The 23859-nt window shown below is 46.8% G+C and overlaps 1 protein-coding gene and 2 pseudogenes across 3 annotated transcripts in view; 1 reads left to right on the top strand and 2 right to left on the bottom strand.

Annotated features, from left to right (window-relative positions):
* The window catches only part of LOC309361223 (uncharacterized protein), a gene marked incomplete at its 3' end in the record, with an annotated part of 497879 nt that overhangs the window by 201897 nt on the left and 272123 nt on the right, over positions 1-23859 (top strand). The gene's annotated exons all lie outside the window — the stretch shown is intronic.
* Positions 14279-14929, bottom strand: LOC309361204 (E3 ubiquitin-protein ligase RNF4 pseudogene; annotated as a pseudogene). Its single transcript has one exon. The product of its transcript is annotated as an E3 ubiquitin-protein ligase RNF4 pseudogene (transcript).
* LOC309361227 (E3 ubiquitin-protein ligase RNF4 pseudogene) lies at positions 20204-20854 on the bottom strand (annotated as a pseudogene). The gene has a single exon. The product of its transcript is annotated as an E3 ubiquitin-protein ligase RNF4 pseudogene (transcript).

The raw sequence follows: 23859 nt of genomic DNA, 5'->3' as shown, positions 1-23859 counted from the left end.
ATCAATACAGCAATATCACAAATTCATCAGAACAAATAAATATAATAAATGATTGCAATCCTTGTGTTCACTTAATCATTCAGGGTAATAGATCATATATATAAATCTTTAAACAGGTTAGCGGTTCAGTTGATCAGCACCTTGCAACAAAGCTAATGACATCTGATGCTAATATCAGCTGCATTAGCTACAAATAGATAGCGAAAGGCAAAGCAAACAAAAACAGAAAAAAGCAACAAAAAACCAAAACAACAACAAAAAAAGACAAAACTACACAAGTTGAAAACCACACAAAAACAACCAGAAAAACAACAAAAATGAAACAAACAGAGAAACAAAACAAAACAAAAACACAAAAAAAATTACAAAAGAAACAAAGAAAGGATGGGAGGGTAAGAGAAAAATAAAGCAAAAGAAGTAATAATAATAATGCAATTTATAATTTGTAAAGAAATAAAGAGGGGGAAGAAAATACGAAAAGTATATTTAAATAATAAGAAAAGAGCTGGGGAGTATTTTCAATTAATAATGTACAATGCAATAATGTTATGTGCTATTAAGTTCTCTCTAGATGTTACTTTTCCAGAGGTAACAGGAATGCTATTCCAGTAATGGGATATAGGGTCTATAAAAATTTATGAAACCTTGTCTCTTTCAGCAGATTATGATGCAGCGTTTTGGGATCTTCACTAGTTGCAGATCTTGCAAAAATCCCTGTAATTGCTCTTATAAGTCTTATTAGAGGAACGTCTTTTTCAAAAGAGTGCAAAGTTTTCTTTCACCAGCTGATGTCGCTGTTTGAGTCACTCCCTCTCTGCGATTTTCGACCCCCTTCTCAATCTATGTCAGTCTAATACAGTTCATTTCCGTTCCTCAAACCAGGAAAATGTCAGTCTAAGAAAATGTTGGAGTGCGTGAGTCAGCAGAAGTACTCTTAGCTGTTACTAAATTGATTTATACTCCGTAGCAGTCCACAGCCGAAGAAAAGCAGAAACTCCCAGAAGGGGAGGATAGCCACACTTCTTGGGAGAGGGGAGGCGATGTTTATCAGTCTTGTGACAGTTTTATAGCTTTGGAATCAATCACTCTCTCATTCACCACCGTTCTCTGGGAGTCTCTGGCCTCTTATATTCCTTTTGCCAGCGTGAACAGACAGTTGAAAACTAACTTGTGAACAACAGTTAATTTTATACTGAAGAGTCTGGAAACCCCTTTATATATTTCACCACTTGGGAAGGGTCTTTTTTATTATTATTATTTCTTCTTCATGACTTCTTGGTTTATTTCTGTCACAACACTAATGAAGCCACAGGTAATCTTTTTGTTCATAACTTCAGCAGGAAAAGATGGCTAAAACGTCTTAGGTATTAATGGAATAGACGTCTTTTTTTGGAAAAAAAAACAGTCTGGTATAGCTTGTAGGTAAATCTTGGTCAGTTGCGAAAAGCCATTTAGGTTCAAACACTTTGTTTTAAGATCAAACGCTTTGTTTTAATCGTAAATTAGCAAGTTCAGTAAGTAAAATAGGCTAATCGTTTAGGTTTGCTTCAGTTTGTTAGAAGTGTAGCCATAGACATACCCACGGGCTTGAGCTTCTCGTCAGCGGAGGGTTGCAGGAACTAGCACCGAAGAAGTTCTCCCCCTTCTCCCCCTTCTTGCTCAGCTTTTAGGAGCTTGAAAATGGTCTGGGGGTCCTCTTCTTCATGCTGCAGCAACGCCATATCACCCTGGAATCTCCTTCCAAGGCTTCGGGGTCAGCTTAGCCTTAGCTCCCCCTTCTAGCTCCGCTAACGAACGCGTACCTCCCGACCTTGGCAAAGTGGGAGAGACGCATCTGACCATGAGCAAAGACTACGCAGAAGTCTAGTCTTTGAATTTCTTCCATTCCTCTTGGTGCTCCTCCTCCCTCTGGTCACGGACTCTTCCGGTCAGGTCGGCTAGCTCCCCAAAATCCATCATCTTCATCTGCCATTCCTCCACTGTTGGTACTTCTTGTAGTTTCCAATTTTTGGCCAACAAAATTCTAGCTGCAGTTGTGGCATACAAAAACAATTCGACATCTTTCTCGGGCAATTCCAAACCTATTGTTCCAAGTAGAAAGGCTTCTGGTTTCTTAATAAATGTATATTTCAACATTTTTTTCAATTCATTATAAATCTTTTCCCAGAAGTCTTTCACTTTGGGGCAGGTCCACCACATGTGATAAAAAGTACCTTCTTTTTCTTTACATTTCCAACATAAATTATCACTGTTGTGATAAATCTTTGCTAATTTTACAGGGGTCAAATACCATCTATACATCATTTTCATAACATTTTCCTTTGACACCGTACATGCCATGAACATGACCCCTTTCCTCCACAACCTTTCCCAGTCTTCAAACATTACGTTGTGTCCTACATCTCTTGCCCAGTCTATCATCACAGATTTAACTTGTTCATCCTTTGTATGCCACTCTAACAATAAACTACACTGGGCAACAATTTTTTACTTTTTGAATGTTGTCTAGATTTCTACAACTGATTTAGGGTATTTTTGCACTGCTGAATCAGGAAATGGCTTCCGTTTCTCTCCATCAGGTCAGGTTTACTGTAAACTGAATGGTGGGCATTGATAAAGGTAAGTACACGTAAATTGCATGTTGCTTCATCATTTTTCAAACTTCAGGGCTTGAACTTCCATTTCTTGGAACTCCTGGAATGCTCAGCGGCAGGGAGGTCTCTCTTCAGAGTCCAACAGTAGTCAGCCATCATGACTGCATCCCAGCGACCCTGATACCTGGTCTCCATCTCTTTCATGTCCTGATGGTATCTCTCCCCCTGCTCGTCACTCATTGAACCCAGGTTCTCAGGAAACCGGTCCAGATGTGAAAATAGGTAGTGCATCTTGACGCTCATGTTGCAGCCCAGGTTTCTGAAAGCAGTCAGCATGTTGCTGACAAGTTCTGTGTAGTTTCTGGCCTTATTGTTGCCAAGGAAGTTCTTCACTACCAGAACAAATGCCTTCCACGCTTCCAGTTCCACTTTGTTCATTGAGTTTCCAAACTCTGGATCTCTGATGAGCTGACGGATCTGAGGACCGTCAAAGATGCCAGCTTTCAACTTCTCCATGGTCAATCCTGGAAAAAGCCTGGCACAAGTAAGTGAAGCAGTCACCATCCTTGTCCAGAGCCTTGGTGAACTGCTTGATTAAGCCAAGCTTGATGTGCAGCGGTGGGAAGAGTATTCTGTCTCTGTCCACCAGAGGGTCGTTGATGACGTTCCTTTTTCTGCAAGGCACCAATTCCTCCCGCACAGTAATGCTGAGCACGGTCCCTACTATCCCACATGCACAGAAAACATGGGTACTTGGTGAAGCCAGACTGTTGTCCCAACAAAAAGTTCACCATCTTCACGTCAACACAAATAAACCACTTATGCTGTTCATAACCCATTTTCTCTAGCACATACTTCACTGCTTCATAGTTCTCCTTCAGTGTAGTCGAGTGAGCCAGGGGTATAGAGGAAGACTGGTTGCCGTTGTGTATAGAGGCAGACTGATTGCCGTTGTGTAGTAGAACACATATCAGCGTGAAGACATAACAAATATAACGGAAGAAGTACTGCTGTGGCTTCATGATCAGAGGAGCCTCTCCCCCCCCCCCTTGAAAGGACAATTAGGACAATGGGAGAGGTGAAATACCTTAGGAAAAAATAGGGGGGGAGAGGAAAAATGGAATGTATGGGTATGGGAAGGGTGGGGAGGGGATTGAATGATATGGGTAATGGGTTAGATAAGTATCATAAGACACAAGACCAGAAATTAAGAACTACATTTAACTCATTCATAATAAAATAAAGATATCAACCTTAAATGTTAAAGGGCTGGGGTCGATTATGAAAAGGAGGAGGATAGAAACATTACTGAATAAGGAACTTCCGGTTGCGCGCAATCTCATCGCAAGCGGGGATTTTGCCTAGCGGAGAATCCCGGATTTTTCGGAGGAAAATTGGGGTGCCACAGGGCGCAGTGGCCCCCAAAGTAGTACCTGGAGGGTGTCCAGATACTCCGGTTCCCGCAGAAGCCAAAACGCAGACCACCTGGCCGCCAGGTAACTCCCGGCGGGAGCGAAGAGTGCGGCGGGGTGTGTGTGTGTGTGAGAGAGAAGTGGGCTGAAGGGAAGCCATAGCTACCTCTGGAAAACGAAGCCCCGAGCTTGCAGAGTGAGCGCTTAATTCTCAATTGTAAGAAATTCGGACCCAAATTTGATTTAATTTGATTCAAAAAGACTGACTTTAAAATCAGGAAGGTTTCGGATATGAAAGGAATAAATACGGAGGTCAGCCGTCATCTGCGATCAGCTTAGACGCATCAACTCAAGCAAAGCTGGAGAAAGGAAAGTGAGTTGCTGCTAGCGGCTATTGTCCCCCCCCCCCCCTTCTAACTTGCAAAGAATAAATCTTTAAAAGGATACAGAGTAACGTAAGGAGCAACAAAGTTAAAAGGGGGGGGGGACAGAGGGATAAATATCTGAAGAATCTGAAGGTCCTCTTTGTAACTGTGAGAGAAAGGAGAAGGGGAAAACGTTTCCAGTTTCACTTATTAAAAAAACTGCGTAACGGAAGAGGAGCTTCCGACTCCATTGTTCCTTTTTACAGACGGAGGCAATTGTGGAAAAGAAGGTATACTCTCTTTCTTTTTTGGACATTTTTGCTTACTTTCTGAGGGGGATATTAGGTGGACTTACTTTTTATTGGCCATTATTACTATACAGGATTTTTAGAAAAGATTAAAACTTCTAAACAAAGTAACTTTGAGACTTTATTCCGAACTTTTTGGGAGCTTGTGCCTCCAGTGGACAGAAGAGAAATTACAACTTGTTTTTTTGGTCTGTTTCCCCCCCTGCTTTTTTTTAGTTCTCCTTGTCTTTATTCTTTTTTTGTCCCTCCAGTCGTGGCTGGGTTTTTTTGTCCCCCCCCCCCCCCATTTTATGGCTTCTCAGAAGTATTTGTTTGGTTGTTTCCTGTCTGGAGGTTTTGTACTTATATGGATATAAGTGAGGTGTAACTTCAAGAAAAATCAAAATTGAATTGGACTACAAAATCAAATTGGATTACAAAATCAAATTGGATTACAAAAATCAAATTGGATTACAAAAGCTAAATCAGATTACAAATTGAATTAAAATTTGATTATAAAGGATTGGAAAGGATTTAGCCTAATTGGTGGCAGAAGATTTTAATTACTGGAGTATTATTGAGAGGAATAAATTTTTTGGTGGTACAACTGGAACAAAATTGGATTACAAACGGATTACAAAGGTTCCTGAAGGATTAGCCTAATTGGTGGCAAGAAAAATATACACATTTGGGCTTTTGTCTGAAGTTTTTATTCTCTATTTTTTAAATCTAAGGATCTGATTGGGCTGAAGACATTCAAACATTAAAAGTGGAGATTGGAAACTGGAATCTACAAAGGACTAAACTATAAATATAATACAATTCAAGTTATTAACTGATGCGAAGGAAAGAGGTGGCTTCGCCCTGCCAGATTTGAAATTATATTATGAAGCATCTTGTCTCTGTTGGTTAAAGGATTGGATAACATTAAAAAACAATAAGTTGCTAGACCTTGAAGGTTATGATAATAGATTTGGCTGGCACGCCTATTTATGGTTGGGGAAGAAGAAAGCCCACAAAAGCTTTGAAAATCATATTTTTAGAGGTTCTTTAATAGAAATATGGGATAACCTAAAGTACCACATTGGTTGTCTCCATTGGAGATTATGAGTGTAAAGAAAACAAATATGAGAGGGCACTGGATCACTTATGGAGATATAGTTATTAAGGAAGAAGGGAAATGGAAAATGAAGCCATACGAACAAGTTAAGGATTATGTACATGATTGGTTGCATTATCTTCAAATAAATGAAATGTTTAAAAAAGATCTCAAAGAGAGGGGATATGTTGAAAGAGAGTCCAGATTTCAAACAGAGATAATAAATAATGATTACAAAATAATGTCAAAAATGTATAAAATGTTATTGGAATGGCATACAAAGGATGAAGAGATTAAATCGGTTATGATACATTGGGCCAGGGATTTTGGTTATAATATACAACTAGCAGACTGGGAAAAAGTATGGAATAAAAATATGAAATTCACTGCATGTATGACGATAAAGGAAAACATAATGAAAATGGTATATAGATGGTATATCACCCCGGTTAAGCTTGCAAAAATGTTTAAAACATGTAATAAGTGTTGGAAATGCAAAGAAAAGGAAGGGTCTTTCTTTCATATGTGGTGGGAATGTAAGAAGGTGAAGGGCTTCTGGGAAATGATATATAACGAGTTGAAAAAGATGTTTAAATATACATTTGCAAAGAAACCAGAAGCTTTTCTGTTAGGAATTACAGGAAGAGAAATTAATAGAAGTGATTACAAACTTTTCCAATATGCAGTGACTGCGGCAAGAATTTTAATGGCCCAAAAGTGGAAACAAGAGGAATTACTGACAGTGGAAGAGTGGAGAATGAAACTTATGGATTTTGCAGAGTTAGATAAAATGACTGGGAAAATTAGATACCAGAAAGACCACAAGTTCACTGAGGACTGGAAAAAGTTTACGATTTATCTGGAAAATATCTGTGATGAACAGACAACGCTTGTCGGTTTTAAAGAGGCTTTGTGATGAGAAAGGGTATTGTAAAAGAAAATGAGAAGAGAGAATATTATTAATTGGCAATATATTACAAAGGAAATGCGTAATAAATATACAAATATGAGGATTGTGGGAGGAGCTGGTGGAAGTAAAAAATTTGTAATTTGTAATATGGCAAATATGTAAATGTCTGAATAATTTGTAAAAGAAAAATTTGTTAAAAATTTAATTAAAAAAATAAACTATAAATATAATAATACATAATATATAAATTACCAAATTTGAATCTAACGGGACAAGACTTAACATACTTGTGCTTTGGACTAGGTTTTTATGAAGGTGTTTGTAAGTGGTGGTGGGAATTTAGTTTTTTAAGTTTAATCTAGATTTTTAAGTGTACAAAGCACATTTGGGAAAATGTCTCACCAACCGAAGAAAGGAGGGGAGGGGGGAACACCAGTAGATAGAAGAGGATCGAAACAAGAATCAGATTTCAAAGGAGAAATACTAGAAATGTTTGCAGAAATTAGGCAACGTGAAAAGAATTTAGAAACAAAATTAGAACAAGTGGATACAAGAATTGGAAAAAATGGACAAAAAAATTGACGAGACAGTAAGTGAATTGAAAAGGCAAATTAAAGAGGTATCTAAGAGAACACAATCCCTGGAGGAAGGGATGAAAAAGACAAGAACTGAAATGAAGGAACTGAAGCGTGAGGAAGAGAAAATCAAAGTGGGGCTTTCGGAAATTAATAAGTCACAGGAGGAGATATGGGATGCAATCGCCATGAATGAATTAAGACAGAGGGAAGTGAACCGCAGGCTGAGAGCCGTGCCTGAGGTTCAAGGAGAGAATATTAGAGAGAAATTAATATCAGAGATAGCACAATGGTTGGAGTTACAAACTGATGAGGTGGCAAGAACTGTACAGAATGCATTTAGGATGAGAGTAAGAACAACTAAATCAAGGAAAGTCCCAGGAGATTGTTTAATCACTTTCAAGGACAGAGAAATGAGAAATTTGATACTCCAGAAAAACAGAGAAAAAAGACTAAATATTGAAGGGAATTATATAATTATCTTTAAAGACATCCCAATCAGATTATTGAAACAAAGAGACCCATATAAACCACTGGTGCAAATCCTCAAGAAGAATAAGATTGAATTCAAGTGGGAATTCCCCGAGGGGATTTCTTTTTTCTACAAAAGTAAGAAGCACAGACTTACCAGCCCAGAGGAAACAGGTAAATTTCAGAGAAAGGGGAAAAAGAGGGGTTGTTTTATATGCAAGAAACAAAATTCAAGCTCAGCAAATTTTTAAGGATGAAGAAGGAAGAATCATTGCTGTCCAGATCAAATGGCAAGGCGAAAAACTAATAATTGTCGGGATCTATGCACCTAATGGAAATAAGACTGATTTTTATAAAAACTTAGAAGAAAGACTGTTTGAATATATGGACCAAAAGATTATAGTAATGGGAGACATGAACGGGGTAGTTTCAACGGAGATGGACAGATTAAGAGATAAAGAAGTCAGCAAAGAAGGCAAATTACCTAAGACGATGACGAAGAATTGTAACTTAATTGACATTTGGAGACTTAAACATCCATTAGAGAAACAGTTTACATTCTATTCAGAACCAAATCAGTCAATGTCAAGAATAGATCAAATTTGGGTCTCCAACGAACTAACTCCAAGAATTCTACAAATTGAAATTCAACCAAGAGTAATCTCAGATCATAGCCCAATAAAATTGGAGATTAAAGGTTATGAAGAAAGAACTTTTAGATGGAGAATTAATGACTACCTCTCAGATGATCAAAAAATAATACAAGATGCACAAAAGAAGCTAACGGAATATTTTGTGGATAATTGCAATAAAGGTACAAAGATGAGCACAGTTTGGGATGCAAGTAAGGCGGTAATGAGAGGTTTCTTCATGCAACAGAATGCAATCAAAAATAAGTATAGAGAGAAAGGAAAGAAAGAAATCTTAAAACAAATAATGGACAATGAACAAAAATTGATTAAAAAACCAAACAATTCAAAAATAAAACAAAATATCAAGGTTTTGCAAACACAATTTGCAATGATAACAAACAAAGATGTGGAATGGAATATTAAAAAGCTAAGACAAAGAAATTTTGAATTTGCTAACAAGTCAGGTAAATGGCTTGCGCGGCAAATTAAGAAAAGAAAGGAACAAAATACAATCAGTAAAATTATTGTGGATGGAGAAGAGATAGAAAATCCGAATGGCATCAGAAAAGGATTCCTGGACTTTTATAGACATTTGTATAGTAACAAAGAAAAGAAGAACATGAGGAAAATAGAAAGATAACTAAAAGAAAAAAGGTGCAAAAGATCCCGACAGAAAAGAAAGACAGACTGAATGCCCCAATTGAGAATGAGGAAATAAAAGAGGTTATAAAAGAATTGAAAAAAAGGAAAGGCCCCGGGACCAGATGGATTCACGTCAAGTTACTACAAAGAATTGAGGCACACCCTGACGGTACCACTGAAATAAGTTATGAATAATATTTTGAAGGAAAGAGATATACCGGAAACTTGGAAAGAAGCCTTTATAACACTTATCCCAAAGCAAGATTCTGATTTAACACAAGTTAAGAATTATAGGCTGATTTCATTGTTGAATACAGATTATAAAATCTTTACAGGAATATTAGCAAAAAGAATGAAAAAGGTTTTACAAGAAATTATTCATGAAGATCAAGCAGGTTTTCTCCCAGACAGACAGCTGAAAGATAATGTTAGAAATATAATCAATATTTCTACTTGCACTGCGTGCTTTCGAACTGCTAGGTTTCTACTTGCACTGTGTGCTTTCGAACTGCTAGGTTGGCGGGAGCAGGGACCGATCAACAGGAGCTCACCTCGTCGCGGGGATTCGAACCGCTGACCTTCCGATCGGCAAGCCCTAGGCTCACTGGTTTAACCCACAGCACCACCCGTGTCCCAATGAAAAAGCATATGGTACTTCAAAATCAATTGGATCTATCTTGCATCGTAAGGTCAGGGGGGGGGCAATTTGTCAGCTTCCTTTTCACTAAAAACATCACTGTAGGCCGCGTACTGGGGGGGGGGGATGCCCAATTCAGTCCCTGTGCCCCCTTCCCGTTCTACTTCCTCCCTCTTAGCGTCCATTTGCCTGCTCCACCCGCCTCCCAAACAATATTGGATACAGTGCGAAGAAGCAAAGGTGAGTGATCGTTGGCCCCAAGCTATCCAGCTAATCAGCAGCATCTCACCAGGCCTTAATCTGCGAGGTATATGGGCTGCAGTGAGTCTCATAATATTTCCCCCCATGTTTCTTTTTTATTCGATTTTAATGAGTCTCATAACATAGTGAAACCTCACCCATGATAGCTTGGAGAGCCAGTGTTATGCTTCCAGTTCAGCATTGGATTGAACTGTAGAGATATCTATCGATCTTGCCTTATCGATAGAGCCGCGACGTCAGACAGCTTTACGATCCGCATCAATCACCTACAGCGGTCCGGCAGGCTTCCTCTCAGGCTGCGCAATAACTCCTGCTGTCTCTCCTTTCAGTCACGGCTTTTTTTAGCAGAGTTGAACACAGCGTGTAAAGCAGTCTTGCTTCTTGTAAGCACACATAGACAGCTCCGTCTATTTACAGCTCTTTATTAAAACATTACAGCAAACAAAGTCCAGGGCTTCTTTCAGCCATGTCTCCCTCACAGATACACAGAGGGAAGAAGTGAAAGTACAGGGAAAAACTCCTCCTTCTTAGCTTCTAAAAGCTTCTGTCTCCGCCCAGCTTCTGTAAGCTGACGTTAGCAGGTGACACACACCAGGGGAATTTAACCAGATAAATTCTGAACCATAACATGAACACCTTTTTAAAAAGGGAGGCTTCCTTAGTCTCCCCGCAGCCTGCTGCAGGGGCCTAGCTGCACACACCCCATATTAGACTTGCACATAGCCTGTCAATCATGTGGCATGGTTAGGACTTCCACAGATGGCATTGTCTCCGTGAACATGGGCTGTGGGGATCAAATACTCTGTGCAAATGCATCTGGTGTCACCAAAACTTATATGCATCCCCCAGCTTTCGAGTGGAAGTTAAGACAGAGTGCTAAACGGAAAGTCATTTCCATTCATCCCTGCCATCACCGTTTCTGTTCTGTTTGCACAGACACTCTTATTGAAGAACAAATTACTCTTTGCCCAGGGATGGACCTTGGTAATATGGTGCCCTAGGGGGTCCAAAATTTGACACACACCCTGCCCTCCTGGTGCCTTCCAAAAGCCAGGCAAGGGAGGTGTCAGGCTTTGGGAAGGATGCACAAGGCTCTGGTGGGGTCCTAGAGCCCTCTCATTTCATTCCCAAAGCTGCGAAAGCGCTAACTAGGCTTGGGGAAGGAGGCAGGAAGGCTCCCTTTTGTGCAGGGCTTCACTGCCCTAAATCCACCTCCGCTTTGCCTCGTGTATCAGTCACCATTAAAGCATTTTGCCCATTGGAGAAATTTGCACAATGTATTTTTGAGGTCACTTATTTGAGTCGTGATGGGAAAATCTGAATTCCTGTGCGGAATCCTTAATGTGCACCAGACTGGAGGGTACAGCAATCACTACTGTTGGATGATGCTGTATGGAACCTAACACTTCACCAATCTAGTCTTTGCATAAAAGTTCTAGCAAAACTATATGTTAGGGTGCCTCGACCCTTACACAGTTTCCTGAATCCTTGCATTGATAGGTTTTTTTGGGGGGGTGGGGGTGGGTTGTCTAGTGGCAGATGAAAAACTGCACCCAAGTTAGCAAAATGCAGTAACAAAAACTACATCTGCATAATGGACTGTTCTTGACGGTAGGCAGCAATTGCCATGTGATACCATGACAAGGATAGGAGAATATTTAGCAAGTGAGTCAGAACTTACAATTGCCATATTCAGACATGATATTGTTTGACTTGAGACTGGACACCTCCCCCACAGGACACTACACTATTACTTTTGTGGTACATAAATAAAGCCATAGGCTATGCGAATAACAGATGGAATAATTGGCAGAATTCAACTTCCAGTTGAGTAGCGGCCATCAAGCGCGGAAAACCCCCTCTGGGGATTCTGAGTGGCGCGGGAGCTTTTAGAGGTTCCGCAAGGACTCTGTGGACCTCAAAACCTCAAGGGGGTTTCATTGAGGGACAGGGGTACCCAGCAGCATCAAAGCAGGCTCATCTGCTTCCCGGTTTTTTTGTTTAAGACCTGAGAATGGGATAGAGTGGCAGACACGAAAGGGAAAGCACCACCAGCTCCACGCTACGATGTCTCGAGCTTCAGATGAAAGCGGCAATCTTCCAGGAGAACAGAAAAGAATTTAAAACGTTTACAGGATATTTTTATCTGAGAAAAATTGGAATATAAGCAAAGGAAATTCGGATGCTGAGCCATCCCGGCAGCGGTGATAAAATGGTGCAGAGATCAAAGCCACAAGAACAAAGAAGGAAGTGAAAGTTCCTGCTGAGGAAGTACAAAAGTGAAAGTCCTCAGAAACAATCTTACTGAGCCAAAGAACATTCTGAAACAAGCTATCAGAGAAGAGTTAAAAACAGGGACTTTGTAATCCTTTCTTCGGGGATGGTTTTGGAGGTGGAGGGTAACGCGTCAACACTCCAGTTTGAAGAATAATTTAGTGTGAGGAGGCTTGGAGCAGAAAGGGGGGGAGTGGAGAATTTACAACGGCGTTAGAGACTGCGATAAGCCCCTTCATAATATTATTTATTTGGGGCTAAAACTAACTCCCTGTGTTTTACGCTGGAGGATTAAAGGCTGTATTTTGTTTCATGTTATATCCCTGCTGGCAAAAGACTGAGTTTTGGAAAAGAGAAGAGACATTAACACCTAATCTCTTCAGACCAGCAAAGCGTGAGAAAGAGACTGAATTTTAGGTGAAGAAGAAATAGTTTTGGCAGCTCACTCTTTGTGGATTAAGCCAGCAAGAGTCTAGAAAAAGACTGAGTTTGGTGCAAAGGGGAAGTTTGCTTTTTTAATTTTTGTTGCTTCTTCACTTCTTTATGGATTAAGCCAGCAAGTGGCTAGAAATAAAGACTGAACTGAGATATAAGAAGGGATAGCACTTCCTGTATTCTAAATTTTGGTGGATTAGGCCAGCAAGTGGCTGAAGACTGGTGGACGCTTAATCGAAGGACTGAGTTGATAAGTTATAGAAGAGCAGAAGAGGGGGACCCCTGATGGACTTACAGTTGGACTGATATTCTAAGCTGTTTTGTACTATTGTTACTGGTGGAACCTGAATTAGGAACAAAGGGATAAAAAGTGAAAGTCACTGTGGGGGGGGGGGGGAATATGGAGTGACACCTAGAGACATATATTGAAAATGCAAGTAAGGATTATATTGTATACGGCTTTTATCTTTATTTCGACGTTGGTTTCCTTGAGCCTCATCTCAGTTGGGTTATATACTCCCCCCCCCCCAGGTAGATAGAATATTTCACTACAGTAATTAATTTAAAATGGCTGGGGAAAATGGGGGGGGGGGGAATTGGGGGGACACCAGGGGAAAGGAAAATTTCCAGACAGGAAGAAATTAAGGATCTAGATATTCTGTGATTAAAAATAAAGGAAGAATTTAAACAAAATGAACAACATATGGAGAAAAAAATAGAAGTACAAGAAACTCTGGATAAGAAAATAGATGAAGTAGTAGGGGAACTCTCAATTAAAATTAAAGATCTCACAGTTAGATCAAAGATGATTGAGGAGTCAACGAAAATAATTCAAAAAGAAGTCAAGGAAAATAAGAAAGAGACAGATCGAATCAAAGAGGAAGTAGCAGATCTTAATAAAATTCAGGAGCAGGTCTGGGACAATATGGCTCTGTTGGAGATGCATCAGAAGCAGATGAATCTGAAATTTAGAGGAGTAGGAGAAGAGATGAATGAAAATATAAAAATAAAAATGATCAAGGAATTGGCAAGATGGTTGGATATGAAAGAAGAAGAAATTGAATATACAGTGGAGAATGTATTTAGTATAAAAGTAAGATCTTTAAAGGCAAAATAAAAAAAAAATACCAGGAGATGTGCTGATGATTTTTAACTCCCTAGATATGAGAAATACAATCCTGAGAATGAGTTACCAAAATAAACTGATAATCAATGGAAAGCCAATTGACATATTTAAAGAAATCCCCACTAGATTTTTACGAAAAAGGGACGGATATAAACAATTGGTGAGCTTGCTGAAGAGAAATGGGATACAACATAGATGGGAACTCCCTGAGGGAATTTCCTTCTTTTACAAGGACAAAAGATTCAGACTAACTGATATACAAGAGGTGAAGAAGTTTTCAAGAAGATATGAGAAGGAGCTAGGAAAGTTGGAGGGAAATCGAGTTGACCACAGACCTGTTGGAATGGAATACGATTTAGAAGTAGAGAGAAAGAAGAAGAAAAAGGAAAGAAACAAAGAAGAGGAGGAAGATAAGGATGAAGGGGAAGAGAGGAAATAGAAGACGAGGAAGAAGAAGAAGTAGAAGAAGAGATCTTAGAGGACAAAACCACCTGAATCTAAATAAAAGTCTGAATTTGAGTGTTTTTTAAAAAATATGAATTTGGAACACCCATGTCTTCAAATATAAATTGGATGATACTCCTTTGGAGTGAGTTTCCTCCTACAAATTGGGCAAAAGTTAGCATGCCTAAGAAAATTGCTGAGGCACTGACTACAGAAGATGTGGCCACATGTTGTTGACACTATAAGCCGTCCGCTTTGCACAATCTCTGCATAGCTGTCTATGCAAATTCCACAACTCAAAGTGCCTGAGGATCTTGCAAATTCCCTCCTTCCCACTTCTCTGGGGAGCTTTCTAGTGGCAAGAGCACCACTCTCTGTGTGTCTGCTATCATCACCACCACCACCACTAAATATGAGGCTGTCAGACAACGGTTGATGTCAGAACTCTCTATTGGGCTGCTGCCCACTCTCTCCAACAATCACAACAGAATCATTTTGTGTAAGATCAAAAACTATAGATTCTGAAGTTTCACAAGTGAGGTCAACTACTTCCACATCAATACTTCTATCATTAAGGCTGTGCGGCTGTACTTGTGCGGCTGCTGCAGCTATTTTCCTTTGATTACAGGTTTGCACAGAGCGAGTCTTGCATCCACAATAGTTTCTCTGAATCTCCTGCTGCTCAGTTCCTTTGCTACCACCGAAAGGAGTAGTTTGTTCCATAAAACTCTGCCCTGCACCAGGAGGGGAGTCAGCAAGGGCAGTTTGTAATAAATAATAATAATAATAATAATAATAATAATAATAATAATAATAATAATAATAAAAAAAATAATAATTTTTTATTTATACCCCGCCCATCTGGCTGAGTTTCCCCAGCCACTCTGGGCGGCTCCCAATCAGTGTTAAAAACAGTACAGCATTACATATTAAAAACTTCCCTAAACAGTGCTGCCTTAAGATGTCTTCTGAATGTCAGGTAATTCTTTATCTCTTTGACATCTGATGGGAGGGCGTTCCACAGGGCGGGCGCCACTACCGAGAAGGCCCTCTGTCTGGTTCCCTGTAGCCTCACTGTGCTGGTCCCGGGGGTAGGTACCGTGGGTGTAAGCAGAGTCCACACGAAGAGGGGCGAGGTCCAAGGCGGAGAGCCGGGCGGGGAACAGGAACGCTGGAACAGGAGGCTGAGCAGGGAACAGGAGCACCGGATAGTCAGGAACAGGAGGCCGAGCAGGGATCAGGAACACCGAATAGTCAGGAACAGGAAGCCGAGCAGGGATTAGGAACACAGGAAGGTCCGAAGCCAACAACGACGTTGCTCCCGCAACCTGGGGCCAGGCTGACTGGGCTTTTATCCTCTTCTAAGGCCGGGGGCGGTCCCGGCCCCCAGAAGCCCCGCCTCCTCTGGCCTTAAGGCGAGCACTCCTCCTGGGGGCAACCAGTTCCCTTCGCCTCTCTGCCCTAAGCCTCTGCAGATCAGGAGAGGCCGAAGGGTTACCGGGCCCTGGAGGAGGCTCACCTGTGGCCACTGAGTCGTCAAGCCCCTCTGGGGCCAGAAGGGCTTCACCTGGGGCCAGCTCCTGAAGCTCTGTCACAGGTGCAGGCTCTTCAGCATCTAGGCCTTGCCCCAGTTCAGCCGGCCCTGGAGGCGGGGACTCCAGTGCAGGCTGGGATTCCTCTGGTTCATCCTCTGAATCGGAATCCCAGGCCATCACACCATCCCCCCTCCCAGGCCCCCCCTCAACCGAGGGTCCGGACCCGGCTTGCTGGGGTACGTTGCATGGAACTCTCGAAGGCAGGCAGGTGCGTGGACATTGGCCGCTGGTTCCCAGGAACGGTCCTCCGGTCCGTACCCCTTCCAGTCAATGAGATACTGCAGCTTTCCCCCGTGGTATCGGGAGTCCAGGATGCGTTCCACCTCGTACTCAGGCTCTCCCTGAACCAACACTGGCTGCGGTCGGGGACGGTTCGGGTGGAACTCGTCGGGTGGGGCCACCGGACTCAGAAGGGACCTGTGGAAGACCGGGTGAACCTTCAGGGTTGCGGGTAACCGGAGGCGGAATGCCACAGGAGAGACTTGGTCCACGATAGGGAACGGGCCGGTGAAGCGGGCGTCCAACTTCCGCGAAGGTCGAGAGGGGTGGAGGTAGCGAGTGGAGAGCCAAACCAGGTCACCGACGCGAAGCTCCGGCCCCACCTGGCGGTGGCGGTCGGCCTGGGCTTTGTACGCTTCCTTGGCCTGGTGCAGTTGCTCCACCAAAAGCTGTTGCTGGGACTGGAGCTCTTGAAGCCACTCCGTCACCGCCGGGACCGCGGATGCCGGCAGCACATCTGGAAACAGCCGTGGATGGTAACCGTAACTGGCCTGGAACGGGGTCTGCTGGGTGGACGCATTCACCGCGTTGTAGGCGAACTCCGCCAATGCCAGGTGGTCGACCCAGTCATCCTGCTGGTAGCTGCAGTAACACCGGAGGTACTGCTCCAGCACCGCGTTCGCCCGTTCCGTCTGGCCATCGGTCTGTGGGTGGTAGGCTGACGAGAGGCAGACCTCTGTCCCGAGGGTCTGGTGCAATGCTCGCCAGAACCGGGATGTGAACTGAACGCCCCGGTTGGACACCACACGCTCAGGTAGGCCATGCAGGCGGAAGACATGCTGAAGGTACAGCTGAGCGGTTTCCTTGGCTGTGGGTACAGATGGGCAGGGGGTGCAGTGCACCATCTTGGTGAAATGGTCGGAGAAAACTAGAAGGCAGGTACAGCCACGAGACGGGGGTAAGTCCACTACAAAGTCCAACGAAACCGTGTGCCAAGGGCGCGGTGGAACTGGCAATGGCTGAAGTAGGCCGGGGGGTCGCCCGGTAGGGCCCTTGGCGCGCCGGCAGACTTCACAACCAGCAACGTAGCGAGCCACGTCAGCCTTCAGGCGGGGCCACCAAAACTCACGACTGACCAGATGGGTGGTCCGATACCGTCCAAAGTGCCCCGCTGCTGGGGCATCATGGGCCATCCGGAGAACCTCCAGCCGCAGTGGCCCTGGCGGGATGTACAGACGGCCGTGGTGCAGCAGAAGGCCCTGATGCAGGACCAGCCCCGGATACTGTGGGCTGGACCCTTCAGCCAGCTCCCGGAGTCGTTCCTGGGCCCAAGCGTCGATCCGCTGCTGTTCCCGCACCCGAGCCTGCAGTGGCTCCGCCTCCTGGGTGGCCAGGAATGCAGCTGGAGGTAGGATCGTGGTGGGTTCTGCTTGCTGTACCGTGTCTGCGTTGTCTTCAGGTTTCCGGGACAGGGCATCCGCCTTCTGGTTCTGAGAGCTAGGAATGTAGCGTATCCGGAACTGGAACCGGGAAAAGAACAGCGCCCACCGGATCTGTCTTTGGTTCAGCTTGCGGGTGGTCTGAAGGTGCTCCAGGTTCCGGTGGTCGGTTCTCACCTCCACCGGATGTCGTGCCCCCTCAAGATGGTGGCGCCAGACCTCAAAGGCCACCTTGATGGCCAGTAGTTCCCGCTCCCACACAGTATAGTTACGCTCCGCTGGTAGGAGCTGGCGGGAATAGAAGGCACAGGGTAAGAGTGGCGCTTCAGGTCCATTCTGTTGAGACAAGACGGCACCGAGAGCCGTATTGGAGGCGTCGGTCTCCACCACAAAGGGTCGAGAGGGGTCAGGATGTTGTAAGATCGGCGCCCTCTGGAAACAGGCCTTCAACCCCTGAAACGCCTCCTCTGCCTCCTTGTCCCAGGAAAACGGCGTCTTTGGGCGCAGTAGCCGGGTCAACGGGGTGGTGCGATGAGCATAATCTGCGATGAAGGTCCGGTAGTAGTTGGCGAACCCCAGGAAACGCTGTAGGTCCTTGCGGTTCCGGGGTGCCGCCCATTCTCGAACCGCTGCCACCTTCCCAGGGTCCATCTGCACCCCATCTGGAGAGCCGGTGACCAAGGAAGTCCACAGTCCGCTGATGGAACTCGCACTTGCTGAGCTTTGCGTACTAACGGTGCTCACGCAAGCGCTGCAGCACGGTCCGGACATGTCCCTCATGGCGAGCCGGGTCACGGGAGTAAACCAGTATGTCGTCCAAGTACACCACCACGTACTTGTCTAACAAATCCTGGAACACGTGGTTGATGTAGCGTTGGAACACAGCAGGCGCGTTGCACAAACCGAAGGGCATAACCAAGTATTCGAACTGCCCGTACCGGGTCCCAAACGCTGTCTTCCACTCATCCCCGGCTCGGATCCGAATCAAGTTGTAGGCCCCCCGGAGGTCCAGCTTGGTGAACACCTGTGCCCCTTGCACCCGCTCCAGCAACTCCGAAATAAGGGGCAAGGGGTACCGGTCTGGGATGGTAATTTTGTTCAGGGCTCGGTAATCATGGCAAGGGCGGAGTTCCCCACATTTCTTCTTAACAAAGAGCACTGGTGCCGCGGTAGGCGAGGTGGAAGGCCTAATGAACCCACGCTCCAGGTTCTTGCGCAAGAAGTCCTGCAAAGCCTCACGCTCTGGCTCTGTTAGAGAATATAAGCGACTCACTGGTAAAGGCGCTCCGGGTTGGAGGTCTATGCCGCAGTCAAAAGGCCGATGCGGCGGCAGCTGGTCCGCCCCCCGTTCCTCAAACACGTCCTGGTAGTCCTGGTACACGGCTGGGAGCGTGGGTGCTGCCTGCTCCGTGGGCGCGGCCGCCAGCGTCTCGGATTGAGCATGGGAACATGGGTCTGGGAAGTGCACAGTCCGTTTGACCCAGTCAATCTGAACGTTGTGAGCTTCCAACCAGTCCATCCCGAGCACGAGGGGGAACCGGGGCATAGAGGCAATGTCCAAAGTTCGCAACTCCCGGTGCTGCTGGAGACACAGGACCAGGGGCTGGGTCTCCTGAGTAACGGCTCCTGAACGTAGAAGCCGTCCGTCAATTGCTTCCACCTGGACCGGTTCTGGCTTGTTCCGAAGTGGCACCTGATGATGGGCAGCAAAAGCAGCGTCCATATAAGAACGGGTTGCTCCTGAATCCACCAAAGCATGGGTAAGAATCCAGGGCCCACCTGGAGGGTATAAACGTACCGGAACCATAAGATGTTGCAAGTCTATTGGTGCGGGCCCATTCTGCGCTGTTTGGGACCCCCGGTAGCTAGGGCCATCAGCTACTGGGGGTTGGCGGTTTCCCTGCGGCCGGCGTTTCTCAGGGCAGGACCGAGCGTAGTGTCCACTTCCGCCACAGTAGAGACATAGATTCCCCTCCCGACGCCGCTCCTTCTCTACGGGGGAAAGGCGTGGCCGCACTGCCCCGAGCCGCATAGGCTCCTCCGATAACTTAGTTGTGACCGAGGGGCTGCCGGAAGAAACTGGTGCCGAGAACTGGAGGTGTCGTCGGCCCCGGGCCTGGCGACGATCCTCCAGCCGGTCGTCTATCTGTAGACTCCGTTGAATGAGAGTGTCTAGCGTGGTGGGGCGTTCCATCGTGGCCAGCTGGTCCAGTATCTCGTCCGAAAGCCCTTCGAGATACTGGTCCCGCAGTGCCGAGTCGTTCCAGGTCAAATCCTGTGCCAACAGCCGAAACTCCGTGGTATATGCGGCTACCGTGGACTTGCCCTGTTCCAACCGCCGAATCGCCCGGTTGGCTTGACTCCCTTTCAGGGGGTTGCCGAACGCGGCCTCCAGGAGATTGCAAAACCCCGTATAGTCTGCCAGCAAGGGGGAGTCTTGCCTGAGTAGCGGCAACGCCCACTTGGCCGCCTGGTCCTTTAACAAACTAATCAAAAAGTGCACCTTGGTGCGGTCGTCAGGGAAGTTCCGGGCTCGCCCCTGAATATACAGCTTGGCTTGGGCGAGGAACATGGGAAAGCTGGCCGGGGCCCCATCCAATTTCTCGGGCAAAGCCACTGGGTACTTGCCAGGAGCCAGTGGGGCTTCCAAGCGCTGCTGAAGAGCCGTCACCGCATCGCTGAGCTGCTGCACAGTGTGGGTCAAGGCCTGGTTCTCCTGGGCCAAAGCCTCCAGCGCAGCCGCCTGGTCAGCCATGGCCTCTGGCTCTTCCCGAACGCCCATGTCTTCAAATATAAATTGGATGATACTCCTTTGGAGTGAGTTTCCTCCTACAAATTGGGCAAAAGTTAGCATGCCTAAGAAAATTGCTGAGGCACTGACTACAGAAGATGTGGCCACATGTTGTTGACACTATAAGCCGTCCGCTTTGCACAATCTCTGCATAGCTGTCTATGCAAATTCCACAACTCAAAGTGCCTGAGGATCTTGCAAATTCCCTCCTTCCCACTTCTCTGGGGAGCTTTCTAGTGGCAAGAGCACCACTCTCTGTGTGTCTGCTATCATCACCACCACCACCACTAAATATGAGGCTGTCAGACAACGGTTGATGTCAGAACTCTCTATTGGGCTGCTGCCCACTCTCTCCAACAATCACAACAGAATCATTTTGTGTAAGATCAAAAACTATAGATTCTGAAGTTTCACAAGTGAGGTCAACTACTTCCACATCAATACTTCTATCATTAAGGCTGTGCGGCTGTACTTGTGCGGCTGCTGCAGCTATTTTCCTTTGATTACAGGTTTGCACAGAGCGAGTCTTGCATCCACAATAGTTTCTCTGAATCTCCTGCTGCTCAGTTCCTTTGCTACCACCGAAAGGAGTAGTTTGTTCCATAAAACTCTGCCCTGCACCAGGAGGGGAGTCAGCAAGGGCAGTTTGTAATAAATAATAATAATAATAATAATAATAATAATAATAATAATAATAATAATAATAATAATAATAAAAATAATAATTTTTTATTTATACCCCGCCCATCTGGCTGAGTTTCCCCAGCCACTCTGGGCGGCTCCCAATCAGTGTTAAAAACAGTACAGCATTACATATTAAAAACTTCCCTAAACAGTGCTGCCTTAAGATGTCTTCTGAATGTCAGGTAATTCTTTATCTCTTTGACATCTGATGGGAGGGCGTTCCACAGGGCGGGCGCCACTACCGAGAAGGCCCTCTGTCTGGTTCCCTGTAGCCTCACTGTGCTGGTCCCGGGGGTAGGTACCGTGGGTGTAAGCAGAGTCCACACGAAGAGGGGCGAGGTCCAAGGCGGAGAGCCGGGCGGGGAACAGGAACGCTGGAACAGGAGGCTGAGCAGGGAACAGGAGCACCGGATAGTCAGGAACAGGAGGCCGAGCAGGGATCAGGAACACCGAATAGTCAGGAACAGGAAGCCGAGCAGGGATTAGGAACACAGGAAGGTCCGAAGCCAACAACGACGTTGCTCCCGCAACCTGGGGCCAGGCTGACTGGGCTTTTATCCTCTTCTAAGGCCGGGGGCGGTCCCGGCCCCCAGAAGCCCCGCCTCCTCTGGCCTTAAGGCGAGCACTCCTCCTGGGGGCAACCAGTTCCCTTCGCCTCTCTGCCCTAAGCCTCTGCAGATCAGGAGAGGCCGAAGGGTTACCGGGCCCTGGAGGAGGCTCACCTGTGGCCACTGAGTCGTCAAGCCCCTCTGGGGCCAGAAGGGCTTCACCTGGGGCCAGCTCCTGAAGCTCTGTCACAGGTGCAGGCTCTTCAGCATCTAGGCCTTGCCCCAGTTCAGCCGGCCCTGGAGGCGGGGACTCCAGTGCAGGCTGGGATTCCTCTGGTTCATCCTCTGAATCGGAATCCCAGGCCATCACACCATCCCCCCTCCCAGGCCCCCCCTCAACCGAGGGTCCGGACCCGGCTTGCTGGGGTACGTTGCATGGAACTCTCGAAGGCAGGCAGGTGCGTGGACATTGGCCGCTGGTTCCCAGGAACGGTCCTCCGGTCCGTACCCCTTCCAGTCAATGAGATACTGCAGCTTTCCCCCGTGGTATCGGGAGTCCAGGATGCGTTCCACCTCGTACTCAGGCTCTCCCTGAACCAACACTGGCTGCGGTCGGGGACGGTTCGGGTGGAACTCGTCGGGTGGGGCCACCGGACTCAGAAGGGACCTGTGGAAGACCGGGTGAACCTTCAGGGTTGCGGGTAACCGGAGGCGGAATGCCACAGGAGAGACTTGGTCCACGATAGGGAACGGGCCGGTGAAGCGGGCGTCCAACTTCCGCGAAGGTCGAGAGGGGTGGAGGTGGCGAGTGGAGAGCCAAACCAGGTCACCGACGCGAAGCTCCGGCCCCACCTGGCGGTGGCGGTCGGCCTGGGCTTTGTACGCTTCCTTGGCCTGGTGCAGTTGCTCCACCAAAAGCTGTTGCTGGGACTGGAGCTCTTGAAGCCACTCCGTCACCGCCGGGACCGCGGATGCCGGCAGCACATCTGGAAACAGCCGTGGATGGTAACCGTAACTGGCCTGGAACGGGGTCTGCTGGGTGGACGCATTCACCGCGTTGTAGGCGAACTCCGCCAATGCCAGGTGGTCGACCCAGTCATCCTGCTGGTAGCTGCAGTAACACCGGAGGTACTGCTCCAGCACCGCGTTCGCCCGTTCCGTCTGGCCATCGGTCTGTGGGTGGTAGGCTGACGAGAGGCAGACCTCTGTCCCGAGGGTCTGGTGCAATGCTCGCCAGAACCGGGATGTGAACTGAACGCCCCGGTTGGACACCACACGCTCAGGTAGGCCATGCAGGCGGAAGACATGCTGAAGGTACAGCTGAGCGGTTTCCTTGGCTGTGGGTACAGATGGGCAGGGGGTGCAGTGCACCATCTTGGTGAAATGGTCGGAGAAAACTAGAAGGCAGGTACAGCCACGAGACGGGGGTAAGTCCACTACAAAGTCCAACGAAACCGTGTGCCAAGGGCGCGGTGGAACTGGCAATGGCTGAAGTAGGCCGGGGGGTCGCCCGGTAGGGCCCTTGGCGCGCCGGCAGACTTCACAACCAGCAACGTAGCGAGCCACGTCAGCCTTCAGGCGGGGCCACCAAAACTCACGACTGACCAGATGGGTGGTCCGATACCGTCCAAAGTGCCCCGCTGCTGGGGCATCATGGGCCATCCGGAGAACCTCCAGCCGCAGTGGCCCTGGCGGGATGTACAGACGGCCGTGGTGCAGCAGAAGGCCCTGATGCAGGACCAGCCCCGGATACTGTGGGCTGGACCCTTCAGCCAGCTCCCGGAGTCGTTCCTGGGCCCAAGCGTCGATCCGCTGCTGTTCCCGCACCCGAGCCTGCAGTGGCTCGGCCTCCTGGGTGGCCAGGAATGCAGCTGGAGGTAGGATCGTGGTGGGTTCTGCTTGCTGTACCGTGTCTGCGTTGTCTTCAGGTTTCCGGGACAGGGCATCCGCCTTCTGGTTCTGAGAGCTAGGAATGTAGCGTATCCGGAACTGGAACCGGGAAAAGAACAACGCCCACCGGATCTGTCTTTGGTTCAGCTTGCGGGTGGTCTGAAGGTGCTCCAGGTTCCGGTGGTCGGTTCTCACCTCCACCGGATGTCGTGCCCCCTCAAGATGGTGGCGCCAGACCTCAAAGGCCACCTTGATGGCCAGTAGTTCCCGCTCCCACACAGTATAGTTACGCTCCGCTGGTAGGAGCTGGCGGGAATAGAAGGCACAGGGTAAGAGTGGCGCTTCAGGTCCATTCTGTTGAGACAAGACGGCACCGAGAGCCGTATTGGAGGCGTCGGTCTCCACCACAAAGGGTCGAGAGGGGTCAGGATGTTGTAAGATCGGCGCCCTCTGGAAACAGGCCTTCAACCCCTGAAACGCCTCCTCTGCCTCCTTGTCCCAGGAAAACGGCGTCTTTGGGCGCAGTAGC

Source organism: Podarcis melisellensis, assembly GCF_964234715.1.
Source record: "Podarcis melisellensis genome assembly, chromosome: W".
In the NCBI taxonomy this organism is placed as follows: Eukaryota; Metazoa; Chordata; class Lepidosauria; order Squamata; family Lacertidae; genus Podarcis; species Podarcis melisellensis.
This window is presented reverse-complemented; position numbering and strand designations above follow the sequence as displayed.